Source organism: Bombina bombina, chromosome 8 (assembly GCF_027579735.1).
Source record: "Bombina bombina isolate aBomBom1 chromosome 8, aBomBom1.pri, whole genome shotgun sequence".
Taxonomy (NCBI): domain Eukaryota; kingdom Metazoa; phylum Chordata; class Amphibia; order Anura; family Bombinatoridae; genus Bombina; species Bombina bombina.
Genome location: NC_069506.1, coordinates 38,361,642 through 38,373,684, shown reverse-complemented (window position 1 = coordinate 38,373,684; position 12,043 = coordinate 38,361,642).

The window sequence follows — 12,043 nt, the reverse complement described above, 5'->3', positions numbered from 1 at the left end:
TTCCTGTTAGTAACTACCTTAGGTAAGAACCCAGGTTTAGTACGCAGAACTACCTTATCCGAATGAAAAATCAAATAGGGAGAATCATAATGTAAGGCTGATAATTCAGAGACTCTTCGAGCCGAGGAAATAGCCATTAAAAATAGAACTTTCCAAGATAACAACTTTATATCAATGGAATGAAGGGGTTCAAACGGAACGCCCTGTAAAACATTAAGAACAAGGTTTAAACTCCATGGTGGAGCAACAGTTTTAAACACAGGCTTAATCCTGGCCAAAGCCTGACAAAAAGCCTGGACGTCAGGAACTTCTGACAGACGTTTGTGTAACAGAATGGACAGAGCTGAGATCTGTCCCTTTAATGAACTAGCAGATAAACCCTTTTCTAAACCTTCTTGTAGAAAAGACAATATCCTAGGAATCCTAACCTTACTCCAAGAGTAACCTTTGGATTCACACCAATATAGGTATTTACGCCATATCTTATGGTAAATCTTTCTGGTAACAGGTTTCCTAGCCTGTATTAAGGTATCAATAACTGACTCAGAAAACCCACGTCTTGATAAAATCAAGCGTTCAATTTCCAAGCAGTCAGCTTCAGAGAAGTTAGACTTTGATGTTTGAAGGGACCCTGTATCAGAAGGTCCTGTTTCAGAGGTAGAGACCAAGGTGGACAGGATGACATGTCCACCAGGTCTGCATACCAAGTCCTGCGTGGCCACGCAGGTGCTATTAGAATCACTGATGCTCTCTCTTGTTTGATTCTGGCAATCAATCGAGGAAGCATCGGGAAGGGTGGAAACGCGTAAGCCATCCTGAAGTCCCAAGGTGCTGTCAGGGCATCTATCAGGACTGCTCCTGGATCCCTGGATCTGGACCCGTAACGAGGAAGCTTGGCGTTCTGTCGAGACACCATGAGATCTATCTCTGGTTTGCCCCAATGTCGAAGTATTTGGGCAAAGACCTCCGGATGAAGTTCCCACTCCCCCGGATGAAAAGTCTGTCGACTTAAGAAATCCGCCTCCCAGTTCTCCACTCCCGGGATGTGGATTGCTGACAGGTGGCAAGAGTGAGACTCTGCCCAGCGAATTATCTTTGATACTTCCATCATAGCTAGGGAGCTTCTTGTCCCTCCCTGATGGTTGATGTAAGCTACAGTCGTGATGTTGTCCGACTGAAACCTGATGAACCCCCGAGTTGTCAACTGGGGCCAAGCCAGGAGGGCATTGAGAACTGCTCTCAATTCCAGAATGTTTATTGGCAGGAGACTCTCCTCCTGACTCCATTGTCCCTGAGCCTTCAGAGAATTCCAGACGGCACCCCAACCTAGAAGGCTGGCGTCTGTTGTTACAATTGTCCAGTCTGGTCTGCTGAATGGCATCCCCCTGGACAGATGTGGTCGAGAAAGCCACCAAAGAAGAGAATTTCTGGTCTCTTGATCCAGATTCAGAGAAGGGGATAAGTCTGAGTAATCCCCATTCCACTGACTTAGCATGCACAGTTGCAGTGGTCTGAGGTGTAGGCGTGCAAAGGGTACTATGTCCATTGCCGCTACCATTAAGCCGATTACCTCCATGCATTGAGCCACTGACGGGTGTTGAATGGAATGAAGGGTGCGGCAAGCACTTTGAAGTCTTGTTAGCCTGTCCTCTGTCAGGTAAATCTTCATTTTTACAGAATCTATAAGAGTCCCCAGGAAGGGAACTCTTGTGAGTGGAACGAGTGAACTTTTCTTTTCGTTCACCTTCCATCCATGTGACCTTAGAAATGCCAGTACTAACTCTGTATGAGACTTGGCAGTTTGAAAGCTTGAAGCTTGAATCAGAATGTCGTCTAGGTATGGAGCTACCGAGATTCCCCGCGGTCTTAGTACCGCCAGAAGAGCACCCAGAACCTTTGTGAAGATTCTTGGAGCTGTAGCCAATCCGAATGGAAGAGCCACAAACTGGTAATGCCTGTCTAGGAAGGCAAACCTTAGGTACCGGTAATGATCTTTGTGAATCGGTATTTGAAGGTAAGCATCTTTTAAATCTACAGTGGTCATGTACTGACCCTCTTGGATCATAGGTAAAATTGTCCGAATAGTCTCCATCTTGAACGATGGAACTCTTAGGAATTTGTTTAGGATCTTTAAGTCCAGGATTGGTCTGAAAGTTCCCTCTTTTTTGGGAACCACAAATAGATTTGAGTAAAACCCCTGTCCCTGTTCCGATCGTGGAACTGGATGGATTACTCCCATTAACAAGAGCTCTTGTACGCAGCGTAGAAACGCCTCTTTCTTTGTCTGGATTGTTGACAACCTTGACAGATGAAATCTCTCTCTTGGAGGAGAGTATTTGAAGTCCAGAAGGTATCCCTGAGATATTATCTCTAGTGCCCAGGGATCCTGGACATCTCTTGCCCAAGCCTGGGCGAAGAGAGAAAGTCTGCCCCCCACTAGATCCGATCCCGGATCGGGGGCCCTCAATTCATGCTGTTTTAGGGGCAGCAGCAGGTTTCCTGGTCTGCTTGCCCTTGTTCCAGGACTGGTTAGGTTTCCAGCCTTGTCTGTAGCGAGCAACAGCTCCTTCCTGTTTTGGTGCAGAGGAAGTTGATGCTGCTCCTGCTTTGAAATTACGAAAGGAACGAAAATTAGACTGTCTAGTCTTAGCTTTGGCTTTGTCCTGAGGCAGGGCATGGCCTTTACCTCCTGTAATGTCAGCGATAATCTCTTTCAACCCGGGCCCGAATAAGGTCTGCCCTTTGAAAGGTATATTAAGCAATTTAGACTTAGAAGTAACATCAGCTGACCAGGATTTTAGCCACAGCGCCCTGCGTGCCTGAATGGCGAATCCTGAATTCTTCGCCGTAAGTTTAGTTAGATGTACTACGGCCTCCGAAATGAATGAATTAGCTAGTTTAAGGACTCTAAGCCTGTCCGTAATGTCGTCCAGAGTAGCTGAACTAATGTTCTCTTCCAGAGACTCAATCCAGAACGCCGCTGCAGCCGTGATCGGCGCAATGCATGCAAGGGGTTGCAATATAAAACCTTGTTGAACAAACATTTTCTTAAGGTAACCCTCTAATTTTTTATCCATTGGATCTGAAAAAGCACAGCTATCCTCCACCGGGATAGTGGTACGCTTAGCTAAAGTAGAAACTGCTCCCTCCACCTTAGGGACCGTTTGCCATAAGTCCCGTGTGGTGGCGTCTATTGGAAACATTTTTCTAAATATCGGAGGGGGTGAGAACGGCACACCGGGTCTATCCCACTCCTTAGTAACAATTTCAGTAAGTCTCTTAGGTATAGGAAAAACGTCAGTACTCGTCGGTACCGCAAAATATTTATCCAACCTACACATTTTCTCTGGTATTGCAACTGTGTTACAATCATTCAGAGCCGCTAACACCTCCCCTAGTAATACACGGAGGTTTTCCAGTTTAAATTTAAAATTTGAAATATCTGAATCCAGTCTGTTTGGATCAGAACCGTCACCCACAGAATGAAGTTCTCCGTCCTCATGTTCTGCCCCCTGTGACGCAGTGTCTGACATGGCCCTAATATTATCAGCGCACTCTGTTCTCACCCCAGAGTGATCACGCTTACCTCTTAGTTCTGGTAATTTAGCCAAAACTTCAGTCATAACAGTAGCCATATCCTGTAATGTGATTTGTAATGGCCGCCCAGATGTACTCGGCGCTACAATATCACGCACCTCCCGAGCGGGAGATGCAGGTACTGGCACGTGAGGCGAGTTAGTCGGCATAACTCTCCCCTCGTTGTTTGGTGAAATTTGTTCAATTTGTACAGATTGACTTTTATTTAAAGTAGCATCAATACAGTTAGTACATAAATTCCTATTGGGCTCCACTTTGGCATTGCAACAAATGACACAGGTATCTTCCTCTGAATCAGACATGTTTAACACACTAGCAAATAAACTTGCAACTTGGAATACAATTCAATTAGAATAATATTAAAAACGTACTGTACCTTTAAGAAGCACAGAAGATCTATGACAGTTGAAAATTAATAAATTGAAACAGTTATAGCCTCAATCCTTGAAAACAACACAACTTTAGCAAAGGTTTAATCCCATTAGCAAGGATAACAAATTCTGAAAGCAGGAAACAATTACAGAATAAACGTTTTTTATCTCAGTCAACAATAATTCTCACAGCTCTGCTGAGAGAAATTACCTCCCTCAAAATAAGTTTTGAAGACTCCTGAGTTCAGTAGAGATGAACCGGATCATGCAGGAAATACAATGAGCTGCTGACTGAAATATCTGATGCGTAGCAAAAGCGCCAAAAAACGGCCCCTCCCCCTCACACACAGCAGTGAGAGAGAACAGAAACTGTCAGAAAAAGATTAAGCAACTGCCAAGTGGAAAAATAGTGCCCAAACATTTATTCACTCAGTACCTCAGCAAATGAAAACGATTTTACATTCCAGCAAAAACGTTAAACATAATTTCTAGTTATTAAACAGCTTTATGTACCTCTACAGTGTAATTCTAGTGAAGTACCATTCCCCAGAATACTGAAGTGTAAAGTATACATACATGACATTATATCGGTATGGCAGGATTTTCTCATCAATTCCATTGTCAGAAAATAAAAGCTGCTACATACCTCTATGCAGATTCATCTGCCCGCTGTCCCCTGATCTGAAGTTTACCTCTCCTCAGATGGCCGAGAAACAGCAATATGATCTTAACTACTCCGGCTAAAATCATAGCAAAAACTCTGGTAGATTCTTCTTCAAACTCTGCCAGAGAGGTAATAACACACTCCGGTGCTATTTTAAAATAACAAACTTTTGATTGAAGATATAAAACTAAGTATAATCACCATAGTCCTCTCACACATCCTATCTAGTCGTTGGGTGCAAGAGAATGACTGGGAGTGACGTAGAGGGGAGGAGCTATATGCAGCTCTGCTGGGTGAATCCTCTTGCACTTCCTGTAGGGGAGCAGTTAATATCCCAGAAGTAATGATGACCCGTGGACTGATCACACTTAACAGAAGAAAGGCCCTTTTAAGGGCCATTGGTACAACAACAAATTAAACAAAGAAAATGTAGAAAATTAGGACGTGACCAAGATGACTACAAGAAAAATCAAGTTTATACTTATTTACGGTTATAAAAGATCTCAACCTTTTTGCATGTAAAGTGGTACTCTCTCATATAATGAAGGGTAAACAAAATGCAGTCTCAGTAAATAACCCTGATGTTCTGAATCTTGATCAAGAAGATCAACAATCTGTTATTGATCTGGTGCATTTGTTGGACTCAAATTAATCTTCTGATGAAATTTCTGATGTAAATCTGTTAGTAGCACAGGAAGACCTAAATTCCTTCAACACTAAAGTTGATTCAGGTTTAAAAAGAAACTCTGAATATATGCCCCCCCTTGCCCTTGTTCCTGCGGTGCAGTTGTTTGTTAAGGAAGTTGAGAATGAAATCAATAAGATTTCATTTGATAAGATTACTCAAGATAACCTAAAATATGAAGAAAGAAATGCACTATTTGATCTTATGAATAAATCAGGCATTATCATAAAGCAGGCGGATAAGGGGGGACATTTGGTGGTCATGGATGAAATTAACTATGTGAATGAAGTAAAGAGACAGTTGAAAAATAAGGATCAATATCTCCAGTTACCACATAACCCCATAACCCTAATACAAGCTGACCTCTTGCATCAGCTTAATGATGCAAGAAAGGAAGGAGTCATCAATAAAAAGGAATGTGGCTACCTCTACACAAAGTTCCCCAGAGTCCCTGTATTCTATTGCATCCCTAAACTACATAAAAACTTAAGGGACCCCCCTGGACAACCTATAATATCAGGGATAGGGAGCATTACAGAGAATCTGGGGAACTATGTGCATCGATTCCTAAAACCTTTTCTATTGACCCTAACCTCCTATGTAAAGGACACTAGTGACCTCCTAAAGAAACTTGATGGTCTAGAGGTAGAACAAAACACTCTACTTGTATCTTTGGATGTAGAGGGACTCTATTCATCCATACCTCATGATATAGGTTTAAAAGCAGCCAGGTATTTTCTGGAAGGTAGAGGTCCTATGTATAGAAAACTCACTGGGTTTGTGCTTGATCTTTTGCAATTTGTTCTAATAAACAATGTCTTCACATTTGATCAGAAGTTTTATAGACAGATTAGAGGAACAGCGATGGGGGCAACATGTGCTCCATCGTATGCTTGCCTCCATCTAGGTCTATGGGAAAACTCTGTGGTTTTTGGTGACCTTCAGGACTGGATAGAGAAGCATGTCTTGATCTGGTTATGCTATGTGGATGACGTTTTCCTCCTATGGAGGGGAACTGAGGACTCATTGAAGGAGTTTGTTAAAGTGCTGAATATAAACTCGTTCAATATCCTCCTGACGTTTGACTTTGATGAAAGTGAATTAACTTTCCTCGACGTCAAAATTGAAAAGGAAGGGAAAAATTTAGCAATTGAAATCTATCGTAAGGATACAGCCACAAATAACATTCTGGAAGCTTCTAGTCATCATCCTAAATCCTTGATACGTGGAATACCAGTTGGACAGTTTCTCCGCTTAAGGCGAAACTGTTCCAGTATGAGTAAATTCAATAAACATGCTATAGAAATGTATAATAGGTTTGAAAATAGAGGCTATTCTTAAAGGAATCTAAGATATGCTATGAATAGAGCTAGGAGAGAGAATAGAGATGACCTGCAGTATAAGACTAAAGCTAAAGCCAAAGATCAGAAAGTACGCTTTGTTACCCAATACAATTGCCATTGGGAGAGGATTCGTGGAATCCTTACTGAGAAGTGGCAATTTTTACAGGCTGATGAAGGAATTGGGAAAATAGTGGGGGGCAAGCCCTCCCTAGTGGCTAGGAGAGCCCCTAATCTCAAAGACAAACTTGTTAAAAGTCATTTTGTAAAGAGTCCCAACACAAAAGATTGGCTGGAGGAACATAGAAAAGTCAAAGGTTGTTTTCAATGCGGACTCTGTGTTTTATGTAAATTAATTGTCCGTACAAAAACCTTTTCGACTGGGCTTGGGCCATATCCTATAAAGCAGTTTATTAACTGCAAAACGGAAAATGTCATATATCTACTTTCCTGCAGCTGCCCTGTCTTCTATGTAGGTAAAATGAGACGTATGCTAAAGGACAGGGTGACTGAACATAGGGATGATATAAAAGCAGCAAAAGAAGGAGAAATTAAAAGTGGAGTGGCTTTGCATTTTGTAACTCACCACAAGTGTACCCTAACTGAACTTAAAGTAACAGGTATTGAAGCTTGCTCTCTCTTTGGGAGAGGAGGGGAAATTGATAATATACTCCTCAAAAAAGAGACAGAATGGATGTACAAGCTTCAAACTGTTACTCCAAAAGGTCTAAACAAAAGTTTGAATTTGCAGCGTTAATTTAACTTGCTATTCAGCCTAGATAGCTGATGCAACTATATGCGAACATTCTATATGGCCCCCACTGAGGGGCCATGTCTATTCAGTTCATAAAAAGGTCTCTTTAAATTTAAGGTTTAAATTGAGATTAACTTCTCTAATGATATTGAATTTGTAGTTATAAAATACGTTTTTAAGACACTTGAACCATAAGCTTTGATGTTTATACATATTTTTTAAAAAATAACGTTTTCTTTTTACATTAATTTTTTGTTTGTTTTTGCTTTATATTTTTCACTTTATGCTAATTGCTATCGGCATCAGTTTAATGAAGTTTTGATTTGTTGTTCACTAAATATTTCACCTGTCCTTAAGAGGGGGGCATGAACAAAGGCTGTCCTTTCTATTGGCTGTAAATTTAAAAACATCCAATCATATTGTACCATGCCCGGTAAAATAATCAGCTGAGGTTCAATCAAACAACCCTTTGCCCTGAGGAAACCCCAATGACGTTGTGGTCACGTGGGGGTGAAACGCACGTTGGCAGTGACATACTTGGAACAAGACGTGTTGTTGCAGACCTTACAGGTGGTTACAGCGCTCCTAAGCTTGTAGCAACTAAGGTGGATTCCTATTGGCTAAATGCCTGTCGTCAATGGCCGTGTTTGTTTGTTAAACAAAACTTTGGAGCCCTACTCGGCATCACAGAGGAGATAAGTCGCCTGAACATTTGTATTTGTTGGCATAAGTAACCCAGCTCATATTTCTTGCTTATGGACACTGTTCATTCAGGTCATGGTAAAATTATATAGAGAAACTTACTTGAATATGTGAAATACTATCAGGACTATATTCATACCATGTCCGCTTATGCTCCTGACTAAGGGTTAATGAACTATTTATTTCCACCATTTGCTGCAGTTTATTAACTTTGCACCATGCACTATTAACGTCAATAATATCGTTATGGCACAATAAGACTTGCTTTGGGAATGTGTACATAGATCCTGCATACAATTATATTTCATGACACCGAATACTATACTAGAGATAGTGGTGCCCGCTGAAATAGGAGTTGTACACAATCTCTTAGTCTGAGTTACCATACCTGACCATTAGGTCACCCTTGTACTAATAATTTTGTGTACAATTGAATACATTTGTCTGCAATTGATTGATTTGCATTCTTTTGGTAATTGGTATCTTAGAGACCTAATAGTGTTATTAACAGACATAGATCCTCATAGATCACTATGATGGCTGATTTTGCGCTCAGTGCACAACCATCCTCTAGTGGAGGTGTTGTTCTGTTAATTTAAATTTGTGAAATGTGTGCTTATTTGAAATTAATTTTGAGTATTGCTATGTAGGTTTGCAAATTGCAATATACATCCGCTTCTGAGTACTGCTTTGGTTAATTTGTCTTTTATGGACAAATACCCTGCCTGCTATGTGTATGCACGATTTTAAGAGCACTATGTTTAATTATCTCTATGATGATATTTCCTAATTTATCTATTATAAATAAAAACGTTGTGCTGAAATCCCTGTCTTGTTTGTAGTAACTCTATTAAAGTCTCTACTCTATCTCCCTTTAGACTTTTTCTTTATGTAACTTTAAGGGTCTGCACTACTGTCCTTCATATAAGGTTTTTAAACCTGAGTTGAATTTGTATATTCAGGTTTTTCTTAGATCTAATTTAAGTAATTTGGCCTGTCTCCCTTTTGATCTTCATAGTTTATTGTAGGCTAGGAGGTTTTTTTTATTTTTTGGGGGGGGGGGTTTATTTTCATAGGGCTCTTAGATTAGGTGTAATTAGTTTAAAATTCTTGTAATTATTTTTTTATTTTCTGTAATTTAGTGTTTGGTTTTTTGTACTTTAGTTTATGTAATTTAATTGTATTTAATTGTAGTTAGTTTAGGTAATTAATTTAATGATAGTGTAGTGTTAGGTGTAATTGTAATTTAGTTAGGATTTATTTTACATATATATTTGTCTTTAAATATTTGATAATTTTTTATTTTGTGTAACTTAGTTGTTAGTTTTTTGTAACTTTGTCATTTTTAATAGTAGACTTAAATTATTTGAGTAGGGATAGGTTTTTAACTATATAAAATATTTAATTTAATTTGTAGTTTAATGTAATTTTAGTATAATAGTAAGGGTAGATTAATTAATAGTTTAATATAGTTTAATATCATTTTAGTATAATAGTTAGGGTAGGTTAATTAATAGTTTAATATAGTTTAATTTAAATCTAAAGGTAAGTTTTACTTTATTATAAGATAGGGATGAGTTAATATTTAATATAAAGTTAGAGGCTTGTTAGGTTTAGGGGTTAATAGGTTAATTTAATTTATGGCGATGTGGGGGGCTGGCGGTTTAGGGGTTAATAGGTTTAGTAAGTGGTTGTGATGTGGGAGGCCAGGGGTTTAGGGGTTAATAACTTTATTTAGTTGCGGTGGGCTCCGGGAGCGGAGGGATAGGGGTTAATAACTTTATTTAGTTGCGGCGGGGTCCGGGAGCAGCGGGATAGGGGTTAAACAGTTTAGTATAGTGGCGGTGTTTAGTGACAGTTTATAAATAAAGCTGGGGAAAAGCCGAATAGCAGCAAGATCGATGACTGTTTAGTTAACAACAGTCCGCTGCTCATCGCCCCGTATTTGGTGCACGGCTTTTTGACAGCTTTTTTTTATAAATAGGAGAGCATATTCAGGTCCGCGTCCGCGATGTTAAGCGATGTCAGGCGAGCGTATTGGTGCCGTTGAATGCAAGAAAGTTGACGGCTTGATAAATAGGCCTCTATATGGCAGCAGTTTTGCAAGATCATTATACATTAGCAAGAGCACTAGATGGCAGCACAATTTCCGATCATGTAGTGCTACAGACATGTGCACGCTACCTATCTAGATATCTCATCAACAAAAAATAGCAGGAGAATGAAGAACATTTGATAATAGAAGTAAATAGGAAACATTTTTCAAAATTGTATCAATGTTCTCCCCAGAACCTTTTTAGCGGGTGCACCACCCGGCTGATTTTACTGACTTAAGTTTAAGCCAATATGAAACTAAAATTAGCAATTATTAAAAATGTTCAATAATTTGCACAAATTATCATAAGCCCCTTCACCCAATCCGACATATATATATACGCTGTGTGGTACTTTGGCTATCATACCGCATAACGTATATACATGTCGTTGCTTCTAGGATGCTCCAGCACTCTCAGCTGTTAAGTTACAGCCGAGAGCTGGAGCTCCTGAAGCTTCAAGCATCTACCGCATATGGAGCCAGAGCGCAATCGGTGCTCCACCTCCATATGAGGGCAGATGCCTGAACGTTACAGACGGTGACACTGTGTATGTGTCACCGTCTGTAACGATCTTCTGCTGGAGCCAGCGGGAGGTGTGGGCGGAAGTCGGGTGGTGGGTGGGCGGCCCAGCAGGCGAGGCAGCAGGAGGAAGTGGGAGGGGCCCTACGCTATGGAAAAAGGGGAAAAAAAGGGACAGGAAGGGATTATAGGTTTTATAGGGATAACGTTTTATAGGTACTGGCAGACAGCTTCCAGGACCTAAGATGGCGCCTAACAGTTAAAGGGGGGAGGTTTAGAGAGCTGTTTGGGGGGATCAGGAATGTTAGGGGGTAAGGTGGGATCCTACACTAGAGAAATATAAAAAATAAATAAAAATATATATATATAAAAAAGCCTTATTTTTTCATACTGGCAAACTGTCTACCAGTACCTAAGATGGGGGTTACCAGTGGGGGGGTGGGGGAGGAAAGAGAGCTGCTTGGGAGGGATCTGGTAGGGATCAGGGGGTGGGGAGTGTCAGGTAGGAGGCTAATCTCTACACTAAAGCTAACATTAACCTTTTAAGCTACCTAATTAACACCTTCACTGCCGGGAATAATAGAAGTGTGGTGCGCAGCTGCAATTAGCGGCCTTCTAATTACCAAAAAGCAATGGCAAAGCCATAAAATTACGATATCAAAATAATCTTAATAATAATGAACATAAAGCTTTGGTAAGCCTCATGAATAGTTCTGATTTGGTAATCAGACATGCGAATAAGGGTGGGGGGATCATCCTACAAACCAATCAGGACTATATTATCGAAGGAAATTGAATTCTGAATGACAAAGAATACTACAAAATATTATGTGGTGGTCCTACCCCCAAATTCCACATCAAGTTACAGAACCTTCTACAAGAAGGTTTAAATCAAGGGATCATGATTAAACTTAAAGGAACAGTCTAGTCAAAATTAAACTTTCATGATTCAGATAGGGCATGCAATTTTAAACAACTTTCCAATTTACTTCTATTATCTAATTTGCTCAATTCTTTAGATATCCTTTGTTGAAGAAATAGAAATGCACATGTGTGAGCCAATCACACAAAGCCTCTATGTGCAGCAACCAATCAGCAGCAGACCGATCATTGGTGGCATAGGGAGTCTAACTGACTCCCTATCATCTTATATTGACTTTTTCCTGCAAAAATGTGTGGTTTCTCTTCATATTTAAATCAAGGACTCCACAGATTTATTGTTGAAGCTAAAAGAATGTACCTTAGATGAGGAATGTTGGTGGGTAACTTGTGACGTTGGAGCTCTATACTCCAACATCCAACATGATATAGGGGC